This window comes from Lepidochelys olivacea, assembly GCF_965140295.1.
Source record: "Lepidochelys olivacea isolate rLepOli2 genome assembly, chromosome: 10".
NCBI classification, from domain to species: Eukaryota; Metazoa; Chordata; order Testudines; family Cheloniidae; genus Lepidochelys; species Lepidochelys olivacea.
Genome location: NC_140420.1, coordinates 70,293,863 through 70,319,302, shown reverse-complemented (window position 1 = coordinate 70,319,302; position 25,440 = coordinate 70,293,863). Strand labels below are relative to the sequence as shown.

The window sequence follows — 25,440 nt, the reverse complement described above, 5'->3', positions numbered from 1 at the left end:
AACTAGGTCAGGCCTCTACCCTGCAAGGTGCTGTGCAAACATCTGGGGAATGACAGCTCCTGCCCCAGAGAGCTTACTGTGTAAAAAAGTGTAGGCTTCCTGGTTCTCTGTATGTCTGTCACTGCCCACTGGAAGCTGATTAAAACTAGACAGGGCTGAGACCCAGCAAAACATCTGGGCTTGCAATAAATATACACCCCTTCCCTGCACACTTCTGGATAGAGACTTCCTCATAGCCTGTACCCTGGACTCCTCCCTGACCCATATCTTTGATCTTACCTTCTCATCCCTTATGCATGGACTCTTGGTTTCTCACTGCTGTGCCATGCCCCTTCACATTGCCAGGCCTGGATCCCAAGGAGCCTGTCTTAATTTGCTCCTGCTATTTGCAGTTCCAGTCCATAGACAGTGTAGCTTGGTTGGGACACTTGCAGGGCAGCAGGCAGAGGCAGCCGGGGTTTGCACATTAGCTAATTAACTTTCATGACTGAACTATGTTGCCTCGTCTTTTTTCTGCCCCCTCCCTTTTCTTCCCCCAAAACACACATGTGGACATGTGTGCAGGTGTACACACAGAGAGGACACATTTTGCATTGGCCTCAGAACCCTTCCACAGCTGTGAAAGGCAAAGTTATGCTGTTTGTTTTCAGAGCGGGGTTTCCCTGCTACGTGGTACACTGGGCCCCCTGTTTCACATTAGCTGAGTCTTATTAAATCCGGTGCACAAAGGCCAGTCACCCCCAGCAAAGCCCTCTGCTGCACCCCATCCATAAATCCAACCCTAGAACAAAGTATTTTGTACCTTGGACCATCTTTCTATCCAGCCTGCCTGATTCTCTCTCTCTCTCTCTCATGCTGAAGGTTTCTTAGTGCCAGGAAGATATGATAATTCTTGTGGAGAGAGCATGAAATGCCTCTGCTCTTTGTGTCTGTTTAATTCAATGAGAACCCCAGCCCCGCACGTCATGAATGGTGGCTTTGTGCTGGCCTTTCCTGAGCTCCAACTGCCAGCCCTGCTCTCTGCCTCTAGTTTCCCACCATTGGATACTGATTAACAAACTAAATTATTTTTCCTCCCTAATGATGTTTTTCCACTTTGCCCACCAGGCTGGAAGAAGCCATGGGGAGGAAAGGATTCGTGCAAAGGATGAGCTAGCCAGAGAGAAAATTAAAGAGACAGTGTTGCTTTCTGGGCTCTGGCTACACAAATCCACTTTGCTTTATTTCCTTATTAGTGAAAATGATAGTGTCTTGCTGTCTTGTACATGGCTGCATGTGTTTCAACTAGGGACCGGTATCCAAAAACATTTGCATGAGGTGTGCTATGAAGCATGCATGTAATATACACACAATTATGTGTGTGCACATGTAGGTATATATAATATAAATGTGTGTTTGTGTGTGGTCCCAAATATGAGAGCTGTTTTACAGCCATTTCTCTGGGGGGGGGGGGACATTCAGTAATTACTTGACATCCGTCCATAAGTGTGTGGGAGCATCCTTCTAATTGAGATGAATTCTCTCTTCTTTAATCAGACGTGACTGAAAGTTCATGGAGTGGGATGCAATGGGAAGAGACAGGACATCTCTGGGTGAGCAAGGAGAGGTGAGTCAATGAATCTAGTTAGAGGACTAAATTGAACTTAGCTCTGGAGGCCAGATCCTCACACACGTACACACACCCCAGCCAGCCAAACCTCCCTGGCTAGTCTTTTGAAATTGGGCCAGCTGATGTTTGCTGCTGCTATGTAAGACAGGAAGCAGTAATTCCAATACCCTAAGTAGAATGGGAGGTGGGAATCCAAGGCAGGTCAGAATGCAGTCATCTGCCTTCTGAAGCATAGCCGTGCATCTCTTACTTTCTTGTGAACTGGGAAGAAAAGAAGCTTGTAGAATTTTTGTATTTTCTAAAAGAAAATGATTGTAATCTGCACACAAAGAAAACGCACGTGGGGAGGCAGACCCTCCTTTTAAATTCTGATTAACAAAACCTGAAGATTTGAAATGTTGTTGTTTTTATTGAGTTATTCCAAGCCGTGGAGTCTGAATTGCTCTGTTTATTCACTGGTTTGTGTGATATGGGCATCTGCAGAGCAAGTTTTCTCATATCTCCCCAGCAACATGCCTCGCCTCTGACCTGGAGTCAGCACTCCCAACCAGGAGAGGGAACGGCAGGTCCAGCTGATCTCTGTGGACGTGCTCAGCAGAAAAGACAAAGGGGCTGCTTAATGCTAGTTTTTGAAATTTCGGCATCTGCCTGCTAAGCAGTGGGCAGAGATCACCAACTCATTTCCCATAGGCCACTGGGCAGATGTCAGATGGGACCAGCCATTTGGGGGAGGGATAGCTCACTGGTTTGAGCATTGGCCTGCTAAACCCAGGGTTGTGAGCTCAATCCTTAAGAGGGCCATTTGGGGCAAAAATTGGGGATCGGTCCTGCTTTGAGCAGGGGCTTGGACCAGGTGGCCTCCTGAGGTCCCTTCCAACCCTGATATTCTATGATTTTGTAGCGAGCGAGGCCCTGTCTGCCCTGTCAAAAGAAGGACCACTGGTTCTTTTGGGACAGCTCCACATGTGGTAGCAACGATGGCAGCTGAGGTGTAGATAGGACTCAGGTGTTCTTTGCGCCTGTTTAGAGCAGAGTTAGGCGACATGATAAAAATACCTGAGCCCTGTCTATACTACTGCTGCTACTGGGTGGAAATACACAGTGGTTTTTGTAGCAAAAGATGGGTCCCATTTTCACCAGTTTAGACATAGCCTGAGAGGATAAATTGATTGGGATCCAGCCAGACCATGACTCTCAATCCTATTCGATGCTCACTAAATCCAGGAAAGCACCACATTCTGTATTGCCCTTCCCCCACAGTTCTAATCATTGTTATGACTTCTGCAAGGTAGAACAGGAAAGGAAAGATGACCATGCAATGGGTTTTTTCATGCACCAGGATTTATTAAGAACAATAGGTGGAATCAGTCCATCTAGGTAGAATACACTGCAGGGAGCAATGGGATAAAGCATTTGTTCTGCTCTTGAAGGGCATCTGGAATACACTGCAGGGAGCAATGGGATAAAGCATTTTTCTGCTCTTGAAGGGTAGAGCTATAACTCACAGGAGGCAAAACCTGGAGTGTTTTTGAGTTACGTCCTCTTATGTGTGCAAACGACTACTCCAGCCCATGGCAACCCTCTAGGTAGTTCATTTGTGTGTAGTATTTCCCTCCTCCTTTTTGGAAGAGATTTCCCTCAATAAAACGCACCTCTGGAAGGAGTAAGGGGCTGTCGGTTCAAATAGGTCACAGAATTTAGTGTTTCTTAAACCTTTAGATAAGGAATTGAGGAAAAAATACATCTTGCTACCCGGATGATCTCTCTCTAAGTGGGAGGCCTAGAATGGAAAATTTAGGGTATAAGTCAGTGAGCCTTGGAGGTTATCAGAGTTTGTTGTGGTTTTTTTTTAATCTTTCAGGGTGTGTGTGTGTGTGTGTGTGTTGGGGGGGGGTGATCTATATTGAAAGAGCCTTTTCACTAAGTCTGCTTTCGCTCAGTCTGATCTTTCTTGTAGCAGGTGGGGGTGGGATGGATCTCCTCATCTGAGCAGAATTCAGGCAGATGCTGGGAAGTTGAGAGAATGCTTTGGAAAGGGTTTAAGAGAGCTGATCAAAGTGTGCAAGACATGCACAGTGACGGAGCAAAGATGGATACAGTTGCCCTCTTCAGAAAAGAACATTGCCCACACAGGTTTAACTCTGTCACCAAAATAAGAAGGAGACAGGGTGGGAATGCTTTATTAATGAAACCAGCCCTTTGCGAGCCTTCATCTTGAGGCCCATTTTTTCCACCTTCTTCATCCTCCTTTGCCTGCCGTCTGACCCAGTGTCTCGCTCTGTACCTGCTCTTCTTCCAGTGACCCGCTTTTGGGCTTCATACATAAATTCCTCATGATCATTCGAGTCCTTCACCAGTGTGGCACCACTGAGTGTCACTGCGTGGCTGGGCCAGGGAGGGGAAGAGACCATTTCATCTGAAGGGCATGAATGTGCCTAGTCGTCTGGATGGCCCAAAAAACGGGTGAACACAACTTCAGCAGCAGGAACAGTTTCAATAACATGGCTTAATATCTGTAACATGAGTCACACTGGCCTTCAGCTTTCTGGTACTGCATTTCTGATACCCTCTCTGTCTATATCCTCTGTCTCTGTTAGTGAGAGAAGCCCAGGGTTGTGTTTCTGGAGGCAAAATGTGGGTGTATACTATGAGGGACAGTTGAGGGGTATGGTTGCTGGGGGGGACTGGGGAGCTCGCACTGTCCTGGGGTGCCCTGAGCAAGGTGACTACAGCATGCTGGAGCCTAGAGCTCCCTACCAACCAGCAATGCCATTCATCCCATTGTATTTCTGTTCCCAAAAAATAACAGCTTAATAAAAAGAAAAAGTAGGAAAGAGGATTGCAAAAGTGCTCGGGAAGATGGACCAGTGACAGGCCATGCCAGAAAGATACGAGAAGGGCAGCAGCATTAGGAAGTAACATTCTCAGGACCTACTTCTCCAAACCCCTGCTGTCCTCACCCCATACTCCAAGCATCTGAAGACACATGACAGCTTGGTATTGATAAAGGAAGGGGGCCAAGAGAGAGGGAAGGGCTGTGAGCAGATTTGTCTTCTCTTGCTTTGTTAAAAATCAAATATATTGTATGACAATTGATTTAGAATGGGAAAGAAATTGAGCTCCGTTCCCAAAGCTGCCTGGGAAGAAGATTTTTGTGTTTGTGTGTGTGCTTTGTCTGCTTGATCACAAAACCAGTGTGATGCTGGGCTTGGATACACGGGTGGAACAGGGGAAAGAGACCTGTCATGCAGCTGCTCCTTCCCCGAAAGGCAACCCCTTAGGGCTAATGTTTGATCTGAGGTCTAGTTGTACTACTCAGAAATCTCCAAATGTCAGGGGCTGGGACAGCCTGGAACGGAAAAGGGCTGTATTTTCATTTGCATATGAATGCTGATGTTTGCATAAATGTGAGGTATATGCCACTTATGTATGTGAGCATGCATATACACAAATACATGTGCGAACACATGCTCACACAAATTTGGAGAGACATGGAGCCACCATTGCATTCCCAGTTCAGTGACATACTTGTCCTTAGTTCAGCAGGCCTGTTATGACTCTTCTAGGAGGTGCAGTATGTCCCCTCCCCTGTCTACATTTAGAGATCAATTACAACATTAGGAATATTTCAACATTTTAGCCTACGTTTTCATTCTGAAATATGAAGATTCCCCCACATCCCCACAAAATTTGCACACACAGCAAACCAGTTTTTAAAAGAAGGTTCAAACAGATCATTGTGTAATCAAAATGCCAAGCCATTGTCTACATACTCCTTTTGGTTGGTAGACCCTCTTTGACTAGCATCAAGAGAAAGCAGAGGGTGTCAGTGTTTCTCGGCACAGTGAAAGGGCCAGAGTTATATTAAGTATAGGAAGGTGACTCAGAAAGCAAGCCTACATGGGCAGTTCCACGGGTATAAGGTCAGATATGAATTTAAAAGGTTATAGTTACACTGATAGGACTCCCCATGTGGACACTTATTCCAGTAGATGAGGGCCTATTTCTGGTTTAGCTCATGTTGCTTTTAGAAGTGGTTTAAGCTAAACCAGAAAAAGCTATTCTTATTCTGGAATAAGAGTGTCCACCCAGAGTTCTAGCAGTTTAACTATATTGGTATAATTATAGCAGTTTAAACTCCTGTGTAGGCGAGAGGGTTTAGGAGCTAGCCATCTGTCCCTTTTGTTTAACTGCCTAACAAAGGTGTGTATACAGCACAGAACTCCCTATGTCTGTGTGTCTATCCCCACCCCCTTACAGAACTATCAGCTGTGCACATATTAAGACCCTAATTCAGGAAGATGCATAAGCATGTGCCTAACTATCCACACATCAGATGTCCTGCTGAAGCTAAAAATACATTAAACACTTCTCTAATGTCGCCTTTCATGTAAGCGATTGTTGTAAATTGTCTCAGGGATGGTATACAATCTTGAATGGGAGGGGAGGTGTTTAAGAGACACTCTTTCTTTAAATAAAGTCTGTGTTATTTAAAACCTGCCCTCCCGCGCGCCACCCCCCCCTCAAAGTTTAGGAACACCTGACTGCATCATCAAATCTCCAGAAAGTGCAAGGTGGCTGAGTCAGTGTTGCTGGTGTAACCTTAATGTTTGCATTTGCTGACTTATTTTGTTTTGACTCTAGCATTGCAATAACATAGGTCTGGGGGTGGATTGTATTTAATTTGCTTGGTTTTTAAAGGAAAAGAGAGAGAGAGAATTTGCATATACTTAATAATATTAAATCCATCCACAGAGCAGTGCTCATATTCTTTTCTGGTCTCTAAACATGGATCAGCTAAATTTGTAAATGTGTAGGTGCATCCTTCTATATGTGAAAATCCCACACCTGAGATTGTAAAACCAGTAAATGCATGCACAAGCAGGATGTGGGACTTGTCATTACCCATGCTAAATGTCTTCACAAATTCTACAGCATGCTGAAAATGCTGACCCATATGCATAAGTAGGGAGCTCATCCTGCTCCCACTTATACTGAACTGTGACTCCAGATGCAGTGAAAATTTTAGGGAGAGGGTAAAATTCATTGCGTATCAAAGAGTTTGTGCAAGGCATTTCACACCACCTCCAAGACATGCTAAGAACTTACATGGGGTTTAAGGACCCTTGGCAGTGGGGTGAATTTTACTCAGAGTGAAAGTGTGCATTGAAAAACCTAATTTCACTGTGAGCTAAATCTTTGGGTGTCAGCAGGAGTTGTACCTGGGTAAGGACTGAGTCAAAACAAAGGATTATGGGATTTGACCCTAGAAGAGAGTTACGCTGACATAATGAGCCATCATTTCTGTAAGCCTAGCCTTGAAATCATAGGGGCCAGAGTTTTACATTCCAAAAATAATAGAAATGTGAACTCCTCTTTCTTCTGACCACAACCTTGCCCAGAAAATATTGTAATGACCTGCTGGACAGCTCTCAGCTCTACCTCTTTCCCCTATAGTCGGACTTCCTACTGTATAAAAGTACTGTATTTAGGGAGATGGTACTGTGCAGAATAGCATTAGGCATGTCTGGGTCTATGTTACAGTGTTTATGCCACACACATGCAGTATAGGCCTTATCCTGCATTCTTTATGCATGGACTGCAGTGGGAGTTTTGACTGCACAAGAACTGCAAGTTCAGGTCCTATGTCTCTATTTTAAACTTTCTTTTTGTATGTCAGAGGGACAGAGCCCAACACTAATTCTTGCAGTAAGGGCATAGCGTGTGGTACTTCCCACGGGGCCTGCCTGGGTCTTCAGGCTCAACAAGCACTTCAATGTATTGCATGTCGCAAGAGACGTCTGCATCTCTAGACCTTCAGTAGGCTGTCGCCGAGGCCTTAGCAATGGGAGGCGCCCAGGTTACGTATTCCCTCCTCAATGGCCACGGCAGGATTGTTCCATACAGGACATTTCTTCATGCTTTGTCCAGTCTAGTTGTAAATACCCCAAGTGCCAGGTCTTTGGTGGAGTCATGTGCCCGGAGATAAACAGCTGGATAAACAGGTGCTTAGGAGTCTCATTCATCCTTGAGTCTAAGTAAAACAAGGGAAACGCCCTGCATTTCTGCCTTAGAGAAGAGCGTTGTGGGGAAGGACGAGCCGGTCACAAATGGGCTACGCTTTTGCCCCAGTCTCATATGCTGAGGGGCTGCAGCCATGGGGTGCAATACAGTGATCAATCAGTTAACCGGGATTATCTGTTTTCTCCTTTCTGTGTGTAACCATGGCATTATGCCCATGTACAGGTCTCGGTGAGTAATGGCTGTGCCTTATTCTCTCCTGCATAGAGCCTGTGCAACGTTCTGCAGCAAAGATAAGAAACTTCCCATTCGGCACAAGCAGCACAGGAGAGAAAGGTGGAAAGTCGCTCCTCCCCGGTTAACCTCCCCTTCCCAGTCCCCTCTGGTATTCTCCCCTCTCCCCGAGACCATCAACTCCGCGTGGGGCCCTCGACAAGCAAGAGCTGGAGGAGGAGGACAAAAAAAGAGGCAGCGAGAGGGAAAAGGGCAACCTCTGTGAAGACATACTCTGCCACACCGGGCCATTTTTGCTGCAGTTTGTAGGCTGCTAGGTGCCCGGAAGCCATTTTGATGGAATCAAGTGCTGTTTGTAAGATGGCCGCATTGGCACGAGGTAGGTTGCAGAGCTGCCTAAATCTTTACCATGCTACCTTCCTCACGCCCGTCTCCTTGTTATCTTGCTAATTTCCAATGAAGGCAGAACAATAACTCGAGCTGGCATGCCCCAGTTCTTTCTCTGCCACCTCCTTCCTCAGGCGGAAAATCTGCACGTACACCCTCCCTCCAGCCCCTCTGCGATATTAATTGAATTAACATACTTCCTAATTTGCCCTGTGTTTTTTGTGTGCCTGCTCCCATCCTCCTTGTTGTGCTCATCCAGCTGGTAGGACAGGAACAAACGCTTTATTTCCATTTGCCCATTCGGCTGCATGCGAAAAATCCTTAATGACACATAAAAGGGGTGGGGTGGGTGGAACAACAACCCATCAGGGATTTGGCACACAGACCTTGCAATACACTGAGATAAACCGTCTCTGCTGCTGTTTTATTGGCAGATTAAAATATCCATTTTCCTTGTGTTCACTTATTTAGTTATTTATTTTTGGGCTGAGGGAGGGGGCGAGACCCACCAATATTCTGCAGTTTTGTGCTCCTCTTAACAGGCCGCATGTGATTTTTCACTGTCTAAGTTGTCTCCGACAGCCCAGCCAGCGCCTCGGTGACAGAGAGAGCCCCTCCATTAGACTCACACGCAACAAGGACAAAAGCCTTTAAAACCAATTTATTGTTTATTTCTTCTTCTCCCCCCCCCAGTGATTTCAGAAGGCTTTCCCCTAAAAGGAACTTAAATACATATCATTAAATCGAAAGCGCTGAGCTCTGCACCCGGAAAGTAGGCCACGCTTTTTATTTCTAAAAATATTTGTCCATTTGCTAAAGAGCAATCAAACCAGGAAGAGAACCGCCCCCCTCATCTTCTCTCTTTGTTTAAACCACATTATATTTGTATTTACTATTTTAGAAAACAATTTTTTTTTCATTTGCTGTCATACAAAGTACATTTCCCCCCCCCTCTCGCCTTTCCTACTTAATGGGGCCACATATCCATGATGATGGCTTTTCTGTGCTTTATGTTAAAAAATGCGACAGTATTTTGCCGTAATACACTGAAAATGCAGCAATAATGTTATTATGGGTTCTAGAGTTTGGGGCTTCCAAATATTGTGCTATTTTTTATATGGAGGAAAACTGAAAGCCATGACCTAAGTATGTAACGCAGAATACAAATGCTATGCATTGTAAATACATCTCAGGCACATACTACCCAATACAGAGAATCAGCATTCCACAAAAGCTAGGAATCCAAAAGATAACTATAAAAACAAATCATTTGGGCAAGTCATTCAGATTTTAACCAGGATTGCTAGAATTACCCAATATACAGATGTGTAACGTATTGGTAGAAATATTTCATTTAAAAATGCTGATGATGAACCGTAAAGGAGCAGAAAATGTACAAGAATGATTATTGGATACTGTGGGCTCCCACCATTTAGTTTCATACTTACGTGGCTATTTACCTATCAGCCCATGTTTATGGGTATAGACTTAAGCTTCAGATAAATCTGTCAGTCTGTCTCACCCGTTTTCTTTTCTTCCCTGCCTCCCCATCTGCTTCTTGTGGTGCCTTGTGCTGAATCCCACATAACAGTATTTAATGGGGATAATGAGAATATGCCTCTGGTCTGCATCATAAACATGCCAACACAAGCCATTGTGTCAGGAGCCGTCATTGACCAGATGGTGCTTAGTTGCCCAGCATTCCTGTTTGTGGGTTCCTCCTTTCTGAAAGCCAGCAAACACCTGAGTGTTAGGGTTCACCAAGATCTACCTCATCTCTCTAAGAAAAACATAGTGAACTCAGATAACTTACTGTGCAAGGGAAACATTTTCAGAAGGCAGGACTTCACTGTGGCAATGTGAGATGCAGACATAAGTGTCTGGGCCTCTGGTTGCCCAACGGAGGGTTCAGATCTGTTGGCGCATGGACTTAGATTTGTTCCCTCAATTTATGTTTGTGGTAGGGTGACCAGATAGTAAGTGTGAAAAATCGGGATGGGGGTGGGGGGTAATAGGAGCCGATAAAATCGGGACATCTGGTCACCCTAGTCTGCGGGTACACAACTTTGGGCCTGAGTTTTGTAGGTACAAATTGTGCCCTCACATGAAGCTGGGCCTCAACCCATCTGAACTTGCATTCCCCCACCATAGAGACTCCATCTGGGTGCAATTCAAAAGCCTGTGCTTTTAAAGATGATTCTGATGTTACCTTGGTTTTGCAATTTGCAGGGTGGAGGGGGGGTTTGAAGCACCTCTCTATTTTCTGTCCTCTCAGATGTCTCTCATATGCCTGTGAAGAAACCTGCCTACACAGGTGTCAGTGAGTTTGGTGGAGGCAGCTGTCAAGAGTGACTGATAAAGTATTGGGCTCTTCCTATGAACAATGCCAGGGAGATCCCAGACAGGAGAGAGACAAGGCCAAATCCTACTCTCATTACGGGAATTCAGCTCCCATTAAAGTCAATGGGAGTTGCAGTGGGTATCAGTGAGGGGAGAATTCATGCCTGAGAGCTCAAAACAGTCCAGCAATAATAATAATAATAATAATTAATAATAAATCTAGCTACAGAAATACCGATTCAAAATATAAACACTAGAAACAACTGCTATTCCTGATTCCAGCCAGATGGAGAGAACCTGGCATAATTACACTTATGGAAGGCATTGAAGGACTGCCATGAATGGAACCAATTAAAGAGCGAGTAATGCTCTTGTGAGAGAGATGAGGCTCTGTGTATGATGAATAATAATCACCCCCTTCATTCCTCCCTATACATCCACAGTCTGTGTCATGGTGGTTCCCGGATACTCGAATCATATGGGCGAGCATGTGTGCCTAGGTTCTGGGTTACGAAGGCTTTGGCTGTCTCTCTAGCAGGGTGAAAACGAACTAAATAGGAAACATACTAGGCTCCCAGGGGCAGGAGCCTAGCTGGCTTGCTGCCAGGCCCAGCTTCACAGTCTTCATTGTCTAATATTTCTAATGCATGCCCAGCAATCCATTATTTAGGATTTAGGTTATAGTTTTAAAGGAGAGTATTTTTCTTGGAATCATTTGGCATGGATTTTGTGGGTAGCTCTGTTGCATGCATGTGAACGTGCATGTGTGTCGTGTTTTGTGATAAGTGTTGGGTGTGCACCCGAGCAGGTTCATGTGCGAGGGCTGTGCATGTGGGAACATACATATGACTGGTGCCAGTGCATCTCAACCTGAGTTTGCTCACATGTTGCAGGCATTGGTGTTCACTTTGCTCTGTGTCTAATATTTCCTGCTTGCTGTCATTGTTGGGGACTGCAGAACGGAGGGAACCTTCCCTTGGGGTCTGCTAAGGATGGTGCCTTTTTAAAGAGCCAGGGAGTTTGTACAGCAAAACTGCACCAAAGAGATGGGTGTCCAAAGTCCCATTTCTAGTGGGCAGATGTCCAGGTCATGACGAATACCATCACAACTGGCTGGGCCTCCCTTATGGACAATCATTTTCAGGATTGAATGAACCATAGTCACAGAACTCCCCTCATGCCCTTCGGTGGCGGCACATTGATTCGTGTGTTTGCGGGGAGCAGCTTGCACTGCTTGCTAATTCTGGGTTAAATTAAGGACTGTCCTCTCCACAGCTGTCTGTCAGAACCTGTCTCTGGACCTAAACTCACTTACTAGGGATATTTGCCTGCCAGGGACTTTCCTTTGGGAGAGAGGGGAATGGAAGCGGGACTTGGGAGAGTCAGGCCTAAGACAATGCTCATCATTTTCTCTAGCCCCTGTCAGTTCTCCACTCAGGGCCAAGTCAAAGTGCTTCCCCATGGGAACTATGTAGTATAGTCCTGTCCACCCCTGCTTAGTGTAAAACCTCCACTTGGTATAGCTTACACAGCAGGGGCATATCCGTTATCTCTTTTAGAGGCTGTGTTGCTAATTATAGGCAGATCACATTAGGTGAATGAGTGAGGAATACCTGGCCCAATCAGGAGAGAGACAGATGTGCTTAGATGAAATTTCACCACTCGTTGGCTGTTCCACAGCGGGGTGGCTGTTCGTAAATTCTGGAAACACTTTGTTCTCCTGTTCACACCCGCACGTGCAGATCACCTTCCATTCTGGGTATATACATCTCTAGATGGGACACGCACAAACAGGCATCCCTCCAGCCAACACTGATCTGCAGACACCTTTAGGATGAAACGCAGGAGCTCCCAAGCACCCGGCAATGCTCCGTGCAGGCAACCCTCGTTTTTTTTTATCACAAGTGTCGTCATTTTAGGTGTATTTCTTCAAGCCCCAGCCCCTGGAAACAAGCAATTGCATCCTTTTTCTTAAGGGTCCAGCCACCACAGTTGCAGAGAAAAGCTTGCAAACACAAAGTGAACGTACAATAAAGCCTCAGGCACTAGGAAGAAAATTTTAAAACAAAAACAAAACCCAAATATATCATTTAAAAAAAATCTCATAAATTTTTGTGGCCTGACTTCTGATTTTTGAAAGCTTGAGGTTGGCCACATTGAACACTGCGTAACTGTTTGGAACAGGGAGGAAAGGAGAATCCTGCAGCCAATCAAACCACACCTGGAGTTTAGGGAGGTAGAATCAAATGTATCCAACTCCGAATGTGGCCAAGACAAAGAAGTTAACAATAGTCAATGCCAGCCATTCATGCAGCCTCTTTGCTCCTGAGAAGTAACAGCAGTGGGTTGGCTTTCGGTTATACAATGGATGTGCAGAACATGTTCAAGTCAAGTGAGTGTCCAAATATATGTGGGGCAGGAGGTGGTGGGCGCACATGTCTCCTCTCCCTGTCACTCAGACATGCTCATGATTCCCATGAGCATCTCGTGCAGCTGTCTACAGAGATGAAGTGGAGGGTTGTGAATATCTGCTGTGATACAATCACAAGGTGGTTACTAGGTAACTTGGCCTGTGTTGGGTGGGAGGCCTCCCCAAATTACAGTGTATGCATGTGTATGTGTCTAGCTTACTGGCTTCAGGGGAGTTTGGGGAGAGGCTGAGATTTTACTAGCTGCATGATCTGGTGCAAAAGAAATCACCAGCACCAGGAACTCTGTGGCAAACACCCCTTGGAGCTGTCCTTGTAGTTTTTTGGGGAGATAGGAGGCAGTAGAGAGGGGACAGAAGAATTAGAAGCCAGGGCTCCCTTCCCTTTCTTTAGCAGAGAGGGAAGGAGACTATGGCAGCCAACTGATGCCACGATGCTGCACCTTGTGTTTTTACTAGTCCCTGAACCCGCCACTCCCAGCAACCCACTTCCCAGCACAGTGGGGGAGAAGCCCAGGGTTGTGTTCTTGGGAAGGCCAATACCATAGATAGTTCTCTGGGTAAATAGGAGCTTAGGGCAAGTGGCATGGGTTGGCCCCTAAGGGAAGGAATTGCTGTATTTACTCACAAGAAGTGCTGCTTATTATACCCCCACCCCACCCCTGTACACACACACACACTCTCTAAATTATTAACACAAAAGCCACCCCCTCTCCACAACCCTTTGCTTGAAAGTTTCAGCTTCTCTGGGGGTATTCCTCTGAAACTTGCAGGCAAAGGGTTGTGGGGAGTGGGGTGGCTTTTGTGTTCACTTTCTTTTTTTAGCAGAGTGGTTCTTGCTGTTGGTTGCTGGGACTCCCCTTTGTAAGAGAACAAGCAGGGGGGAATGTGCGGGTGCGGGTGCATGCATGAATTCACGGGGGTGTGAGTGCACACGTGTCTCCGAGCACTTCCACATGTGCACTCATCTTTCACGCTGGCCTGTTTTTGGATCAGCTTTTGCCACCACTCTTCGCAGTCTCCTGAGCTGGGGCAGTAGAGGCCCTGCAAGGTCATGGCACCCGAGCATGGGGCCAGGTGCCCTATTGCCAGGACCCAGAAGACAGACCTCTGCTTTCTTGTTTTACATGGGCCCTGCTTTGGCTGTGAGGTGTTATGCTCAGAGCAGTGGATGAGGATAGCCTGTGCAGAGCTAGGAGTAGGATCTGTGTGAGAGACAGGTGCGGAGACGCAATCGCTGAACAAAGACAGTGTTACCCTCAAGGTATTGGGGAGGAATTCTCCTCAGCTAATACAACTGTGTGTCAGGCTGGCATGTCTGTTGGGCTCTTTCACCCCCCAAATCCCCAATACACTACCTGAGGGTTCTTTTATCTGTTCCCTGTCTGCATCTCCTTGATCCATTGTGTGCGGCTTACCATTGCCCCTATTGGCCACTGCTTTTACTGTGTTTTTAAATCATTTGTAGTGAAGTGAATTTGTATCTCATGAAAATGAAGGGCTAATAGCACACACTAGAGTCAGGCCTTGTGCAAACTTCATCCCTCCCCCATCTCTGCCATTGCATCCCAATCCTGACTGGCAGCACCCCTGGCTGTTCCAATCCAGAGCTGCTCTATCCCACACAGCTCTGCCAGTGAATCTCTGTCTTCACTCCAAGCAGCCCCAGCTAGTCCAGTCCTGTGCCTTCCCCAAGCCGTGTTTGTACGTCATGTGAGATGGACAGCTATCGACTAGGTACTAGGCTGAGACCCATCAAACTCATCTCACTTGTGATCAAATTGATTGGGTGCCCATGCATAGAAAGCTAAATATATTGGGAGGAGACTGATATTTCATGTGGTTGGGGTGGGAATATCTTCCAAAAATGCCCTTTTCCAGTCTGTTTGCAAAGAAGAGAAAGGGGAAATAAGTCTCCCTGTACCTCAGTACCCTTCCCTGTGTATCTGTAGGTTACATCTGGCTTTCAGAACTAGGTGGATTGCCTGAGCCTCCTTCCATTCTCAAATGTTACAATGCAGCTTTATTTAGCTTTGTTTAGCTGCCTGGACTTGGAAAGCTATGGGAAATGGCTGGTCAGTGTTCACTATTCTGCAGCATACAATGTGACTGGGGAATAAAGTAACTGTCTGTGTAGGCACCTATATAACCCCCATCACATGGCATCTGAGCACCCCCCAAGCATTTGAAAATAGAATGAACCATCTCTTTCCCTGCTCGCTGGCAGGAGAAATAACTTGATAATTCAAAAGGCCTTTTGCTTTTGTGTTACTTTATGGGTGTGTGAACAGAGCTGGCATTGTGGGAAACTGGACTAGAGCAGGTGAAGGGACTTCATCCCCCCACGTAGCAGACGGTATGAGATGCATGGCTGGAGGAAAGGGAGGTGACTAGATCATCTCTATGCTCTGGCTATCCCTGGCTCCCAGAACAGCCTTGGCCATAGGCAACCAAGTGTAAGTTTGAGGAGCTGGTTTTTCTAGTCGTCAAAACCAGAAGGGCCATTTATTTTATCTGTAAGTATTTCTTGATCTACCCACACCAGAGCCAGCCTCAGCATTTTTTAAATCAGTATGTGAAACAGTTTCCACGCCCCGCATCCTCCTCCAAGTGTAAAGGACACTTGCCCACTATACCTGCACCCCTACGGGCAGGGCTGGCCAGAGGAGATGGGGAAGAGTTGGGCCCCATCACTCTCTGGCATAGAGCCCAAATTTAATCCTGCCCTCCCTGCTTATCCATTCTTGGATCTTACTGCATTCGCACCCACACCCTTCCACTCCTCAGTGCTGCCAGCCTGGACCCCTCGTTTGTGCTCTTCTCACACTGCTGTCTGTGCTTTCTTTCACATCACCTTTCCCATGTGGAGCACCCTCCCTGAGCTGATCTACAGTCTCTGCCCTCCCCTTCTTCGAACACATCCTCAAGATCCATTTCTGTCTTGTTACCTGCAAGAAATTAACCAAGTTGGAGGGAGCTGATAGTGATCGGGAAAAACAGAAACAAAAAATGCTGACCGTATGTTTCCTCCCTCTCCTCAACCCCATTTAATGCTTGTTGTTAGACAAGGGAGGTGACGTTTTATTTTATGCCTGGGCAGTGCTTAGCATATTGCAGGTACTACTGTAATATTTCTCCAGCATCATTTATAACTGATGCACATTGTGTGTCATGGGCTCTTGAGGTCTTTCCCCCCTCCACTTCCCGAGCTCCTCCAAGAGCCTCCCAGTCCAGCTGCTTGTTTTGGGGTCCGTGGGTAGCTGCCAACATTTAGAGAAAATGCGCCAGGGATAGTTGTCCACATAAGCTGGGAGCTGCTAGGGTCCCCAGCCACTGGAGGGCTTTATGGACATTCACGTGAATTTTGGGACCCTATACATGTGACACAGCTCAATTCCCTAATTGTCACAATGACTCTGAGAGGTAGGGAAGCATTGGTAGCCCCAGTTTATAGAAGTGGAAACTGGCACAGAGGCTCCAATTTAAAAACATGGGTATATACTGTTAATTACCTGAATCTGCACCTCAAGCCTTAGATCTCTAACTTGGGGTACTTTTGTCTATGTGGCCAAGCAAAGGGAGTCGGAGTTGAAACTGGGATTAGTCTCTTTCTCTGTCCACCAGACCATGCTGCCTCTCATTGAGACCATCCTATCGAGCCACCCATCCTTGTGGTCAAGGGTCACATTAGCTGCTTAGCAGAGATGCAGGTCTGGCCACAGGCAGTCGACAGGGAAGGTACTAGCTCATCGACAGCCCCCGGGTGGCATTGCTGTTTGGGAAGATTGCTGTTTGGGAAGATCCCAGCTCAGTGGGCCTATATCTAGCAAGAGCTCTCAAAGGTCAGTCTTAAGTGGTTGTAATGTGCTATCAGTAACTTGTGTTTTTAAGGAAAATCAGGGACAAGCTTTTGAACTCCAGGACTGGCTTGCATTTTCAAGGCCATCTTTGCAAGGAAAAGGGACGGAAGTTTGCTTTCTTAAAAAATGAAAGCTGAGATTCTCCTTTAAATTCTTTGTTTCTCCAGATGGACCCGTGGTCATGGATCTGTTGTGCCCTCAAAGCCCATGTGTCAATGACTTGTTGAGCTAGAGCTAAGATGAAGAAAGGAGTTTTGCTTTCAGTTCTGAATGTGGGGAGGTTTGTGCTCATTCTTCTTTCTTGTGGGAGTGAGTTCCAAGGTCTAGTTCCATCCCTGAACTTACAAGCCTCCCCATTCTGGTCCACATTAATCCAGTGCAATTTAGTTGTTGCAGAAGGTCACAGTCATGGAGGGTAAGGCGATTATGCCTAACAGGAGCCAGGTCCATGGTGGGCTTTGAGTATCAGGATAGAGACCTTGACTAAGGCTCTGTACTCAGTGGGGAGCAAGTGCAGGGAGCGGAGCACTGGGGTGATGTGTGTCCTGGGCGACTGTGCATTTTGTAGTAGCTGGAGCTTTCAAGGCGTGAGAGGGTTCATTCCTGGACAGAATGGAACATGAGAGTCCGTCCCCAAGCTGGCTGCTTCTGTGTCTGATAGGATGGGATGCGATCATCTGGTCATCAGAGATGCAAGTGGGATTTTTGCCACCACCGCCCTTCGGGCTCCCAACAGCACTGAGGAAGTTGGAGGAACCCCACAAGCCCTAGACAGATTTAATTCGATGGCGGGGGAGGTGGTGTTATAGAGAAGGCAAATTCCTCAAAGTGTGAATCTTTTCCTGCCAGCATCACCCCAGTCTTGCCTGGGTTCAGTGTGAGCCAGTTGCTCTCCACCCAGCTGCTGATTTTGGCCAACTCCTAGAGAAGAATGGGCGATGGTGCGGTTTGTGTTCCATGCCAAGGGGTCAGGGAGCGGTGTGGTGTCTGTACACTGCTGATGTTTAAGCCTGTGTCATTTCAGTAGCTCTCCCAATGGCTTCACATAGATATGGGAGAACGGAGCCTTGTGGGACTGGAGAGGTGAAGGATTTTGGAAGCAGAGGAGCTGTTGCCCATGATAACTCCCTGAGCTCAATCTGAGAGAAAGGAGCTGACATTATTGCTAACACGAGCAGTCTCTGGAGGTGGGACCTGATCAACAGCATTAAATGCCACAGACCGGCCCAGTGGCATAAGGACGGACATACTCCCATTATCTATGGAGAGGAACAGGTTGTTGACCAGAGCAACAAGTGCTGTCTCTGTCTTGAAGCTGGGGGAGGGATCCAGGATACTGGCAGGTGGGACTAGAACCTCTTTATTGCCACTTTTTCATCAGCTTTGCTTCGAAAAGGGGGTTTAGACACTGGGCAATGGTTCGTGAGGCCTCTCAGGACAGGGAGAAGGGAAGTCTCCATTGATGAACATTCACATTGCCACTCTAGTCAGGAGAAGACAGAGGCTGCATGACAGCCTAACTTACGCTTTCTGCATCTTGCCCGCACCCGAGGATCTGGCCTGTAGCCTTTACTGTTTTCTTCTTTTGCTGTTGGTGACACATTTCTGTCAGGGATCAAAAGGAGAATCCACATGGGCTTCTAGTCATGTCAGATGTGATCAGATGCCAAACCAAACCATGGCAGTGGGCAGTGAGGAAAGCAGCTGCCTTGATTACTAGAGAACATGAAAGACCTGCCAGTGGTAATTCCCTGGTAAATGTAGGCTTCTGTTTACGCTGCATGCCTAAAGCAAAAGCCAGGTCCTGAAGGCCTGACAGCCAGGGCTGAGCCTTGTTGCTGAAAACGTTGCTGCTGGATTGACACTTATTTTGGCTGGTTTCAGAGTAGCAGCCATGTTAGTCTGTATCAGCAAAAAGAACAGGAGTACTTGTGGCACCTAATGGGTTTGCACTGGATTAATGGCACCAGTCTGATGGCAGGTCTGGGGCAATGAACAGCTGCTAGGCTTTACTTTTCACACTCACTCCGAGAGAGTCCATAGCTCATGTCTGAGGATGGGAAAGCACATCCACTTCCAAGTTCTTAGACAGCAACTACCATAGCAGCCGGGGGGGGGAGGGGAAATGGATTGATTTCTCCATAATTCCATCTCCCCACCCACAGTTTGAGAACTGCTGAATTACACTAAAATCAGTGGAATCAGAATGGTGTTAAACTGTACTCAGAGTGGTGAATGAAGTGTACTCTCAAGCATGTGTATACACACAAACAGGTGCTAACACACAATGTATTAAGCACTGTTCCAACACAGCAAAAGTTAGTTCTGCCCTGAAGAGTTTACAGTCTACGGAGTCTATTTATTAGCACAGGGATCAGCAACCTTTGGCACGCAGCCAGTCAGGGAAAGCCCCTGGTGGCCCAGGCCGGTTTGTTTACCTGCCGCATCCGCAGGTTCGGCCGATCGCAGTTCCCACTGGCCGCAGTTTGCCGTTCCAGGCCAATGAGGGCTGTGGGAAGCGGCATGGGCAAAGGGATGTGCTGGCTGCCTTTCCTGCAGCCCCCATTGGCCTGGGGTAGTGAACCGCAGCCAGTGGGAGCTACAATCGGCTGAACCTGAGGACCCTGCAGGTAAACAAACCGGCCTGGCCTGCCAGGAGCTTTCCCTGGTGGGCTGCGGGCCAAAGATTGCCGATCCCTGTATTAGCATGTACAGATATACACTTAGTGATGCCTTATCCAAATAGTCTGAACCCATCCTTTAAAATTTTTCCTGCGTTTGTGCAGCTAAACAACATTTGTATGCTCCAGTAAGGAAGCGAGACATCTAACTGTCTAGAAATAAACGCAAGTCATGCCCAAACACAAAATCGTATGCTCAATTATAGAAGCCATTGGAAATTTTATTCTATAATGCACATTTATTTTACATGATTTGAAGGGCTAGAATAATGCAGATGTTGAGATTTCTATAGGGCAAGGTCTTAGAAGGACAGAAATATATATTACTTTTTAAGGGGACCAGAAAAGCTTTGAGCTTGCTAGGCCTGAATTCAGGATTCTCCATTTGTTTCCTGCAGCAGCTGATGACCTCACTCTTGCCTAAAATGGCGCAAGTAAGCTAGGATTTTCCTATGTGTTGCCTCGGAAACCTAGAATCTGAACTTGGTTCTTTGCTGATCATTAAAATAGACTTTCAAAAACTTTGCCTTAAAATCAGGTGCAGCTTTAAAATTGTCTAAATGGTATACGACTAAGGTGGGATCCTAAACAGCATTTTGAAAAGAGTAACTAATTTTTTTTTTTCAAGTATTTCAGGAGTGCATAAACTCAGCTTTAGAACTGTGATTCTTTTGGTGTTTGGGAGAAATGGCGTGCCTGCTCCATGCTTGCAATAGGCATGTTAAACCGTGACTGGCTCACAGAAAGATTGGCACTGACTTTCCTGGGTAACCGAGGGTCTGGGGGAAGGAGGAGGCTGGACAGTGAATCTTCTGTCTCAGGAGAGAATAACAGAAAACTGAATGGAAAGGACTCTGAAATGGCCATGTCTGCTTAGGAGTGAGATCATTTTAGTAACACAGGGCCCAATTCTTCTCTCGATGAAGCCGGTGGAAGCTGCACCGGTAAATTGCAATTTGCAATTGCACCGGTAAATTGTAAATTACTGCAGTGTAAATTGCTGGGAGATCTGGGCTTTCTCTGCCTGTCAGTCTATATTTGTAGACCCAGGCCCTTAAAGGTAGTTAGGCACCTAATTCCCATTGAACTCAATAGGCATTAGGCTTTTCAATACCTTTGAGAATCTGGGCTGCGGATACTGTGACTAACATTTTCAAACCTGCATGCCTAAATTTAGGCACCTAAAACCATAGTCAGGCAGCTAAATAAAAGTATGCTGCGTTTCATGTCTGCCCGGCTCCCGCTCGGCTCAGTAGGACTACTCACGTGAGGAGGAGTTCAGGATTGGGACCCAAATGGACCAAATTCTGTTCTCACCTGCTCCAGTTTAAATCCTATATCACTCTATTGACCTCAATAGACTTGTTGTAATGTACACCCATGGAAATGGGAGCAGAATGTTGTCCTATATAATTATGGCTGTAATTGTCTTGCTTTAGTATTGAATTATTTTATTTTTCTTGGGTCCTTGTGTTGTTATCCTGAGCTGATCTCTATAGGTTTAATGCCGTGCCTGTGTTGCATTAATTACTAATCTAGCTTTGTTCCCGTGTGTGTGTCTGTCAGTGTATGTCTGTGTGTTTATCTCTGGGTTAGAACTGAGGAAATATGTCAATAAACCCATTCATGAATATTACAGACATGCTTCCTTGGCATTAGCTTCCCTTTTAATTTGTATTCCACAAACATTTTGTGCATGTGATTTTTCCTCCCCTTTTTTGTTCATGGGAAACAAGTCTCACAAATTCTCATGCACATTCATTCATTTGTGTGAAGATTTGCCCCTGGCCTATTCAAGTAGCCATCTTGAAAGCTCTTTGATTTACCTCCTCTTTATAAAAGTTTCAGGATCCAGGTGCAGAAATAATATCATGTGATATAAGTGCCCAATCACATGCCATGAATAACCAATCAAGGTCTCTTCATGGAGAATTGAAAAACAGGGACTGATTAATTGGAAAAAGCACTCTACAAGAATAGCTTGCTCACTTCTAATGTGAGCACACTTATGTAGTAGGGGTATTTTTGTTTGTGTATGGATGTTTGTGTTTACGGGTTTTGCTGGATTTGTTTAATATCCCTGTTGGGCTAATATCATGCAAGATCTAGGCTGATGGTATTTCAAGTTCTGGATGGCGGAAGTTCAAAGGTCCAAATCTTGTGCTATGCAGGCTTCATAAGTAGTTCCCTGGAGCAATTAAAAGTGTAAACATACTTACAAGTCATGAGATATTTGGCTCTGTGTGGGTTCTAGGAGAACTAGAATGCACAGCCCATGTGGGTGGGTGGGTGTGTGTCTGTCTGGCGCCTTCCCTCCATGGAGGTCTCTTTTTCTGGTTCTCTCTGTGCGTATTTGCATATTCGGAAAACTTTACGCCCTCCCCTCCCCACCTTTTTCCTTGGCTCTGCAGAGCTCTGGGTATTTTCCAGTGAACAGTATCTGCACACGCTGCCCTTCCAGCCAGGTGTAATAAGGTCGCCTTGCTAAGCCCTGTCTACTCAACAGTCACGGATGTGGCTCCTCCATAGGGAAATGGGGCATTTTTCTAACAATTTCTCCCATACCTGATTAGCTGAAAAGAGGAAGAAAACAAACCTCTGAAGCCTGTTCCCTAGCGCAGCCCTACAAGAGCCACAGAGGCCTTCTCTGATTTTCCCTTCCTGCCTGCTCCCACTCTGCATTAACCAGAAGCAGTGATTACAAAAAATCCCAACGCTGAGTGTCTGATTTGTTGCTGTGACATTGATCCACAAGGCCAGGTTTAAGCAAATGTTATTTTATCTGCAGAATACCAGCTTGGCTGCGCCTATTGCTTCCTCAACGCTGTACTCTCCTCTCCGAACTTATAACCACCCTCAGCCCATCCTTTCTGAGCCCATCAGATCGCTCTAGTTCTCTCCTCTGGAGCACCAAGTTCCCCACCTCCCATAGGCCCCTAACCTCCATCCTCCCTTCTGGAGCCTATAACACCTCTGTGCTTATCAACACCCTGTCTCAACCCCCACAAGCATGTAATCTCCACATCGTCATGAGCCTCTGATCACCCCACCTCCCCAGCCCCTCTCTCTGATTCTCTGTCTGTTAAGACTGCGGGGAGGGAGAGAGATGGGGCAGCTGCAGGGTTGTGTTAGTAAACACTCTCTTGGGTTCACATTTTAATTCCCCCTCCACATCCCTGTCTTCTCCCACCCCGCCCCATCCTCTCCCTTGTCTAGATGCTCACACAATGAGACCATTGTCAAGGGACGATTTGAATGAGGGGGGTCTCTGGGCATGTTCCCAGCATTATCAAACGGGGGGGAGGGGGTGGGAAAAAAAACCCCACAACCCTTGCCCAGGCAGGAGGACCAGACCAGACTGAGACAGATGCCTAAATTAGCGACAAAGCCTTTTGAATGTCCCCGGCAGACAAGGCCTGCCTTGTGTGTGCGCGCGGGCATGGCCTTGTGTGGCTGGGTGGCAGCTTGCATGTCTCCCTATGGTAATTAGTTTTGCATGCATGTCTGATAAGGTGCCAGTGACTACGTTTGTCCTCCTTCCACTGGCAAAAGCTGTTTTAATGGTGGGGTAGGGGGAGGGGAACGTTGGAGGTGGAGCGTGGCTGTGTGCTGGATGCAGCCTGGCAGACTTGGATAATTAGCAGCCACAAAAAGAAGGGGTGAGGTTTAAGGTGACTCCTTAGCTCTCAGAGGGGGCATGTAGGTTGCATCTTAGGACTTATGATTTGTGGAAATGTGATCTGACATATGAGTTGCTAATTCAGGAGGGGTTAAAAAAAATTGCAGCCATTTTTATTTGCTAGGTCTCCTTCGCTCTACGTCTTTTCTGTTTCTCGGCCTGCTTGTCTGGCAGTCTTTCTTCCTCGCTGCCCCACATATATCCCACAACTCCTTTAAAAGCTGTTTATTTCCAGTGGATTTTAACACACTTTTATACACACACAAAGCCTTAACAGCAACAAACACCCAGCCTAATACACGGAAGAGAGGTGTGAAAAATCCACCGGCAATAATGAGCATAGTTTACAGGCGATGAGCCATGTGGCTGGGGGAGAGGGTAGCAGAGAAAATAGAGAAGCAGGAAAATAGAGAGAATAGTTGGTGTGGTCAAAAGGTTTTATTGGCATTTGTTTGGGATAGTCTCATTAAGCACCAGTGCCCTTTCTGCCGCCCAAGCATTTAGGCTGTATATGACACAGACTTAATAATATTTAGCACTTTAGGAACTGTTGGAGAGTTATATACATATGTTTATTGCTCATAATCTAACTTTTGCATCCCTCCACCTATAGTGTCAAGCACCCTTAGCACCCTGAGTACAACTGTACAAACTTCTTTAATGAGTACATTTAAAAGACTCCCCCTCTTTAATGATCTAGAGAGAAGGGACTTGCATGGCTGGACAATGACTGATCAAATGTCAGGTGTGGAGCTGAAGGTGTTCCTGAGATGTCCTGCTGCAGCATAGGTTAGACTCCTGAGCTGAAACCCTGACCCTCTGGAAGTTGATGGGAGTTTTGTTCAATGGGGCCAGGATTTCAGCTCTTGTTCCTGGGTGTTTTGCCTCTTTCTCTCTAAATCTCTTCGCACTCACTGAATCCTGGCTCTGACTCGGAGATTGTTCCAGGTAAGGGAGCAGCATGATAGAAAGGATAAAGCTGAGAGATGGAGAAGGAGATGAATGGATCAGCAAGGCAGGGGACAAGAAGGGGCGGTGGAGAAGCGGGGCTAAGATGCTGCAGACCCTTTAGGGTGAAGATGGGAAGCTTGGTGCAGTGATGGACAGAAAGACGATGATGGGGTTGGAGGCGGGTGAGTGATGTGACTACAGTGGCAAGAGAGGGAGGTGACTCCTTTCATCAGTCTGAGGTAGATGACGGGAGAAGGTTGCAGTGATCAAGGCAAGAGATGGCCCAGGTTTCAGCAGTGGGGAAAGAGGAAAGGTGGATTTTGGTAATACAGAAGGAGAGGCAGTGCTGGACTGAGGGGCTGATCCAAAGCCCACTGAGGTCAATTTCCACTGAAATATTGTGTGCTTGTCCAGAGGAGGTTGGCAGGCTAAGACTGAGCTGACTTTATCGCTCTGTGTGTGCTGTGCTCCGAATGGTGTTTCCTGTATCCCTGCTGCCAGGTGTAGCAGCAACGGATGTGTAACGAAGCAGGAGTGCTCGAACTAGGGGTGCTGGACATGCGGCAGCACCCCCCAGCTAGAAGTAGTAATAACAACCAAATCCCTGGTTTCTGCTTCCAACACCTCCACTATAAGAATTGTTCCAGCACCTCTGTATAGCAGGCCCGCAAGGATCTCACTCTCTGTGCTGGCATGTAGCATGAGCCTGTGTATGCAGTGCGTGTGTTTACATGCAAAGGGAATTTGTCCTGTATTTGCCAGAACCTGGTTCCTCTGTCACTCACCTGTCCCATCCCTCTCTGAAACTCACAGATCGTTCAGCAGCAGCAGGCAGACATCTTGGACTACCAGCCAAGAATAGAGTTAAAGACAGAGCCACCTAAACACACAGGCCCACCCGTGGGGGCTTTTCTCTAGCCTCTCCTCTGCACTCCATGCAAAGTTCTCTGGGAGTTCCTTTGAATTCTTTATTGCCTATACACAAACAGCAGCTTCCCTCCTCCTATGTTTAACCCTTGTAGTACCCTGGGTCCAGGCATTTAGATTGCTAAGAATCAAAGGGCAGCCTCTTCTATACTGTGGGGCTGTACTTGATAGAAACTTGATGTTTCTAAGTCACCTCGGATACTCAAATAATCTTTTTACATGAATGCTTTTGTGTTTAGCCGGTGATTTTATTTGTCCCCTTCTATTGTAACAAGGGTCTCAGAGTTTTGGTTGGAAGTTGTGCCTCCCATGAAATAATGAGA

At 46.5% G+C, this 25,440-nt stretch overlaps 1 long non-coding RNA gene across 1 annotated transcript in view; it reads left to right on the top strand.

Annotated features, from left to right (window-relative positions):
- Window positions 1–25,440, top strand: part of LOC311527469 — a 55,663-nt gene that overhangs the window by 10,765 nt on the left and 19,458 nt on the right. Inside the window, exons 2-3 of the long non-coding RNA XR_014713346.1 lie at window positions 1,537–1,606; window positions 7,898–8,243. This is a non-coding gene — a long non-coding RNA (uncharacterized lncRNA). The remainder of the gene's footprint in view (window positions 1–1,536; window positions 1,607–7,897; window positions 8,244–25,440) is intronic.